Source organism: Dipteris shenzhenensis, chromosome 7 (genome assembly GCF_047967505.1).
Source record: "Dipteris shenzhenensis isolate YYH24624 ecotype China chromosome 7, Dip_SZ_1.0, whole genome shotgun sequence".
Lineage (NCBI taxonomy): Eukaryota > Viridiplantae > Streptophyta > Polypodiopsida > Gleicheniales > Dipteridaceae > Dipteris > Dipteris shenzhenensis.
The window spans coordinates 51224358-51231682 of record NC_141602.1 but is presented as its reverse complement, the minus strand read 5'-3'; the positions used below and the strand labels follow the sequence as shown (position 1 = coordinate 51231682).

Sequence of the window (7325 nt, the reverse complement as noted above, 5' to 3'; positions counted from 1 at the left end):
ACACCCCTTCCCGAGTAGACATCAAGGACTGGTTGCAGTACACCCTCTACCTTGAGGACAGCACATTGAGGAAGTTGCACTCATGGGACGTGGTATCTTTTGGCTCAAGCTCTCCTCAGCACAGGCTGTGAGTGATATGATCAAATGGTCCCCTACTTCTGTGGGTGGGAAGATCATCCTTATGGTCCCATGGTATAGGGGTTTCAGTGTAGCGGACTTCAATGCCCACTTCCGTATTCCTCGCCATCCAATTACCCTCATTTTCCTAGGCCTCACAACCGAGCTTCGCCTGATCATCAAGAACTTGGGGGTGCACTTTGGCTGGCTCATGCAGGACACCTTCGTTGATGCGGCGGTAGCCCAAGGGGTGCCACGTGTCAAAGTGGTAGTCCTTGATCCGTAGAGTATCCCCTCAGAGTTCAAGATTGAGACGAACACAGGTGTGGTGACGCAGTGCATTATGGTCACTGGTTGCCCAGATCAGTGTCTGAGATGCCACGGCTTCGGGCACCAAGTGCGCTCCTGCCCTCACTTCACGAGGACAAAACCTCAGATGGCCCCCATCCAGGCAACTTAGGATCCCCCCACCAGGCATCGACACCCCCTCTGGAAGGGGAAGGCTAGACTGAGATCAAAAGAAAATGGAAAGGAAACAAAACAGGACCAAAAAACCCTTCCCATCTACAACAAGAGACCCCTGTGGTCACTAATCAAAAACAGCCTGGTAAGGGGAAGGAGAAGATCAGCCAACCTCCCCCTCATCCTTCACCCTGCCCCCCTCCTCCTCGGTCCCCCTACCTCCCCCCCTCCAGGATCCCCCCCAACACCTTTGGCTTTAGCCCCCCTCTCTCCCTCGAACATGATCCCAAGGGAACCCCCCCTTCCGCCTGCACTGCCTGTAGCCCCATAGCTAGCACAAACCTCCCTTATGCCTATTTCTCCTGGCCCTCTACCTTTGGAGTTTTACCAAGCAGGACCTTGGGATTATTTGGATGCAGTGGGTATTGGCTCCTTCCCTGCATGCCTAGACATCAACATCTTCTTCCTTCGAAAGGGGGCAGAGGGTAAGGTGTCCGTCCTTGCCCCCACGATGGTCCTAGCTATTCCTTCACTATCACCAGTGACGGGAATGAGCAATGGAAGACTGAAAATGTTTGGGAGATGATTCAAGATCAGTCGCAGGAGCATGCGCAGGACTAGATCGGTAGCAGAGCAGCGGAGCTTCTTTAGCAGCAATGGAAGGAGGGTGATGTTCGTCTGAGATGGTGCCATAGTGCCAAACAATTCTACCTTTTGGTCATCATTCGACCACCTCTGGAGTGGATCTACGTAGAAGGGCTCCACCGGTGGAGGACCTCAGAGGTAGCGGGCTTCTACAGTATTTCCCTGGCAGAGGCCTCGGGGGGGTCACTATGTATAAACCCTCTATACCACGTGCGTTCAAGGCATATTTCTAAAATCCCTTATCTGTGTAAATTTTTCATTAATAAAATGTACCCCTTTTCTATACAAATCTGTAAATTTTTTCCAAAACTATTTTAAATATTCCCTTATGTATATTTATTTCTGTAAATTTTAGAAATAAAAAATATCCTTTTGTTGAACTCACGTGATAGGGTTACATATGATGAGTAACCCCCCCGAGGCAGAGGCTTCGAATTGGTTAGAGAGAGCTTACCACCATGGGATGAAGGGCCTCTCCCCTTTGTTGAAGGTTTTAGACGATGGGTCCGATGATCCAGCCTCTCCTTCGAAACCCTCACAGAAGTGCCTTCATCTGCACACTGGATATCCTCTGACCACCTCGACATCGACTGTAAGCAGACAGCTGTTTGTGGCCCATCTCCCCTCCTCATGAGTATATGCATTATCTCTTGGAACATCAATGGGTTCCACTCATTAGGAACCCGCGGCCCTAGGAAGATGTGCTCAGACACGAGCTCCAGCCAGCCTTGGTGGGAAGGGTAGATGTGCTCCTATTGCAGGAACACAAGCTTTTGGCTTCTCAGACCAGTAATTGTGGGAAGGTCCTCACAGGACACTCCCACACCTACTGGGAACCTTTGATTGGCAGCAGGGGAGGAGTGGGGGTGTCTGTACCTCCATTGATGCTTCTCTAGTTCAGCATGTGTGTGGTTTTGGCACGCTGATCCTAGGATGAGCGCTTTGGGTGGGCTTGAATATTGAGGGATCCTGCATCGGCATCCTCAATATCTATGCCCTGACCAAAGCCGCTTTTTGGAGCTCTTTGACAGACTTATTTCCAGAGATGGATTCTTGGATTGTAGGAGGGGACTTCAATAACCTTGATACCTTAGAGGATCAGCAGGGACGGGGCCCAGAGTTCCTCGGTATAGCTCAGGCAGAGCAGGTAGATTGGGACTCCTTCTTGTTTGTTGTGGGACGTCGGGACAGCTAGAGGGAGCCTTCCTTTTGTAGATGGATAGGGAGTCTGGACTTCTCTTGGGGTTATAGGAGGAAGGGAGGTAGACTTCTAGAGTGGTTGGATCATTTCTATGTCAACGATTCGGCACTAGGCAGAGGTGGAGAGTCAGGAGTGGTTCCAGGGATGACCCTCTCTGACCATGCCCTAGTCATCCTAGTCCTTGACTCAGCCTCTCACTCCTTACCTCCACGCTCCTGCCGGATCCCAGACTCCATCTACTCTACTCCATCTACTCTAGAGCAACGGTTCGCAGCAGGATAGTGGACCTATGGGAGCAGGATTGGGACCCCATGGGGGATATGGTAGCTCAGGTAGCTCAGGCTCTTGCCGACTCTAGTCTCATCTATCAGCAGGAGGCGATTCAGGTCAGGCAGCAGTGGTGGGCGAAGGAGAGGGGTCTCAGACAAGATCTTACCTCAATACAGCGGATGCAGTAGTCTTCTCCAGGCTCTGAGGAGCTCAAACGATAGGAGGTTAGAGCCCGAGCCATGCTCGAGGAGATCACCCAGTGATGCTCAGAGTTCTCATTTCATGCTTCCAAGTCCTTTTGGGCTAGGAAAGGCAACAGGATGTGCAGAGAGTTCTTTAGGACTCATGGCCAGAGGTCAGTAGGGGAACAGCTCTGATCTCTTAGAGCGCAGGATGGTAGTGTCAGGACAGATCCAGATGAGGTCCGGGACTTGGTGACAAATTTCTACAGAGCCCTGTTCCAGTAGGAGCCCCTAGATCCTCGTGCCCGCCGTTACTGGGAGGAGGTGTGGAGGTATACACCGTCGCTCGTGCAGCCTAGCATGAGTGAAACCTTCTCACCCCTTTCACCATGGCAGAGATGTAGGATGCGGTGAGCGCTATTGATGGGCAGAAATGCCCAGGTGAGGATGGGCTCTCTAGAGCTTTCTTCACCACCTTCTGGGAGTAGGTCCACCAGCCCTTGCTCACAGCCTTCGAGCATATCTTCTCCAGTGGACAGATGCCAGAGAGCCATGCGATAGGCTTAATCTGCCTCATTTCCAAAGGGGGGAACCATCAGGAGATCAAACAGTGGTGCCCTATCACCCTCCTCCCCCGACTGCCTACAAAATCCTCGCCAAGATGATCAGTAGCCGCATCCACCCCCTGCTACATGACTTGATCCATGACACCCAGACTAGTTTTGTCCAAGATCATAGCATTTTGGATGACATTTTCACATTCAACTCAGAGGCGATGGAGTGGGCCCAGCACAATGGCCAGCACCTTGCCATACTTCTTCTTGACTTTGAGAAGGCATACGACAGGGTAGACTGGTCCTTCTTGGAAGGTACACTCTCTCGGTTTGGTTTCCCGGAGGAGTGGATCAGAGGTATTGCTAGCCTCTATAGGTCGGGCCTCTAGCCGGGTTATCATCTGTGGCAGGATGGGGGAGAGATTCCCCCTCGAGTGCTCAATGCATCAGGGCTGGCCGCTTGCACCATACCTCTTCCTATTTTTTGCGGAGGCCATGAATCACTTCCTACGAGCCCATACCACTAGTCTTCAAGGGATGCACCTCCCTATTTGGGATGACGCAGAACTTCTAGACTCCGAGTATGCAGACGACACAGCCCTGTATGTGCAAGATGATATCGAGTCACTGGAGCGAGTGAGACTATCTTTAGAGGTTTTTCGCCTAGCCACTAGGGCGAAAATCAACTGGCATAAGTCAATTGGTTTTCTTACAGATCCGGGAGCTAGCTCACAGTGGGGTATTTTCCTGGGGTTTTGCTAGATCCCTAGAGGACAGACGAGTCCACGTTACCTGGGATTCCAGGTAGGCTTGGATATCACGCCGGCTCAGCAGTTCTTACTGGTCCTAGTCTCCATACGATGGAAGCTAGCCCTCTGTCGGCTATCCTTGGCAGGCAGGGCCCTTGTGGTTAACCAGGTCCTTCTTGCCACCGCTTGGTACGTGGCATCTTGCTGGTGTTTCTCGAGATCGTGTATAGCCCAGTTGAGGAGACTGGTGCAGAACTTTCTTTGGTTTGGCTCACATGGTTTCGACACCACCAGAGCCCGGGTCACCTGGCAGATGGTCATTCTCCCCCAGACAGAGGGTGGTCTTAGCATCATAGATCTAGAACTACAAAGTCAGGCATTACTTGGCAAGTTAGTCATTTGCAGTCTGACCCTAGGAGGGCAGACGTGGAAGCTCTTGCTTCAGCATGATCTTAGCATGTGTACCCCCTAGAGAGGGGGTGATTGGTAGCCGTCTATCCGATGGATTTTCACTTCTACCCCACTGACTCAGCCCTTTCCCCCTTCCTCTATAGCCTCATCTCAGTCTGGAGGAAGTTGCGACACAGCCTCTCTCAGGTTCCCCCTAGCTGCCAAGAGGAGATAGACAGACAACCCCTGATCTGGAGCAGCCAGGTGACAGATGATATAGGTCGGCAGCTTGGAGAGAGATCCCATATCCCTTGGGTGCTCTGGGCGCGTGGGCCCGCGCGCTCGCTCCAGGTTTGGAGGGACATCTGTAGCCAGTTGAGCCTAGGCGAGCTAGCAGCAGCAGTAGGTATGGCACGTGGGATCCAGGCTCGGTGAGCAGAGATCAATGCTGCCATTCCTGCAGGTTGGAGGATTCCCATGATCACCAGACAACTCCTCCCGGGAGATGAGAGGTGGCTAGGGCAGTTCACACCCCGTGGCATTCATTTGGTGGTTGCAGGCCTTTTCTCGGACTCCTCGATTCACTTCTTCTCCATCACTGATGATAGACGTCTCCAGAGCAGAGAGGCCATGATCAACCCCCAGCTTCCCTGGCAGCGCCTTCGCATCATAGGGCTACAAGGGAAAACGTGGCATATAGACCCCCTGATTATGTAGGACCAGGACTAGAGACTCTAGATTTGGGAGGGCTGCTCCTTGAAGAGGTGGAGTGGGACCTAGGGGAGTGGCGTTGGCCACCATTGGAGACCTCAAAGAACCCCACCCCCTTCTTCTCATACAATGCGCATACTGGTAGGTGTGCTCTTGGGGCTCTCCAATGTGGGCTACCCACACAGGCACATAGTTGGTATGCCCAAGGGATATCTCTAGTCTTTATTCGCACATTCTGGAAGACTCTTTGGGCAAGCTGGCGGCCGAGGAAGATCTCTTACTTTCTTTGGATGGTGGCCTACAAGGGGCTACCAATTGGCAGCTAGCTGAGGTAGATGGGGCAGGAGGGGCACTGCTAGATGTGTTTTGAGGAGGAGGAGTCCCTGAAGCACTGCCTTTGGAGCTGCTCGCATGCTCAGACAGTGTGGAAGGGAGTCATGGGGATCTTAGCGAGGGCTGCACCCAAGCTAGGACCGGTCACTTGGGGAGCTGTTTGCTGGTGCAGCACCGAGATGGGACATCACTTGGCTTATTCATCACGCAGGCCACCTAGGCATACATGGACAACTTCCCTTGGCATCTGACAGAGACAGATGCAGGAGCGATGACTCGGCACCCAGTTTGGGATATCATAGGGAGTATTGCAGGCAAGCATATCTGGACTTCCAGATGCACACAGACCTTAGGAGATCAGGCTTCTTCTGCTACCCAGACCCTAGCAGACATTTGGAGCACAATCATTCACACACTCAAGGGTCAGTGGGATCCGATTTAGGGGGATTCTCGGGCAGGGAAGGAGAAGAGATGGTGCTTCCTTCACAACTGGGACCATCAAGAGTTGTTCTTCCAACACTCTGCTCAGAGTTTTCAGTGGCATTACTCCCCCCCACTGTGGCTGTTTGTCCACACTTTGATGATTATGCCCTGAGAGGCTTGTAATTAGTATTTTGTTACCACGGGCTGTATCTGTTTTGTGATTGCAGCCCGCTGGCCTTTAGGCCCTCTTGTACTCTCATTTTCAAGCAATATAACTAGCACTACTTTTTGCGCAAAAAAAAATATGCCGACCTTGCTCATCCATCCCCTAGCATATTCCCATTCTTCTATTGTGATATGCATCCCCTCGTCTCTCTTTGCTCTCTCCATTTTTTCAAGTAGCCAATCCACATGAATATCCTTTGGAAGTGCTCTTAGATGCTGAGGGTATGGCACAGAGATCCGTGGTGTGTACCAAAGAGGGCCCTTTCTCCTTGTCTTCTTTCCTTTGCATCCTCATATCTTTTCACCCATCTTTTCATCACATCACTATTAAGCATGCAATAAGGTGGATATTATTAAGCAACTCCATGTCTATTACTTTGCTCAGTCCTATCCCTTGAGGCACAATAGAGGTCATCCTTAGGTCTTCATCATCTCTCCATAGTCGTGGGAGAGAGCTATCCACATCAACAAGAAACTAAGAAATATATACACATGACTCTTGTACAAACCAACCCTTGGCCATGCTACCTTCAAGCCTTGCATTTTGTCTAATGAAACCCTTCAAGGTCTTCATGAAGCACTCGAGCAAGAACAACCATCGTGCATGTATAGTACCGCATATAGCAATCTCATTCACCAAATGCACTATGAGATGTAGTTGGCTTGTGAAAATAGAATGTGGAAATGTCTCCTCCACTAAACAAACCACCTCTACTAACATAACTCGAGCATTCTCAAGTGTGGTGGGATCTATTTCCTTTGAGCTCACATACGTAGAAAGGAAAAAGTATGCCATATTAGCAATATGAGAACCTTGCATGGAGCATTGATACGATTCACATTTTGTATCCTGTAAAGTACCTCACAAGCTCGCCCATGCAATCCTTCCCATCCTTCGATGCACTACAAGAAATGCTAGTAGGTAGTATGATACTGGAGTGCCCCCCTAGGTATTTATGAAAAAATCAGACTTAGAGGCATCCTATCTACATTCACCAAATGACCATCTCTCTGAAAATACCAACATCTCCTTGTAAACTCATGGACATCCTGAATGATAGTC

At 50.7% G+C, this 7325-nt stretch overlaps 1 pseudogene; it reads left to right on the top strand.

Moving 5' to 3' along the window:
• The first annotated feature begins 2269 nt into the window (after positions 1–2269).
• Positions 2270–4528, top strand: LOC147900470 (uncharacterized; annotated as a pseudogene).
• Positions 4529–7325: the final 2797 nt, after the last annotated feature.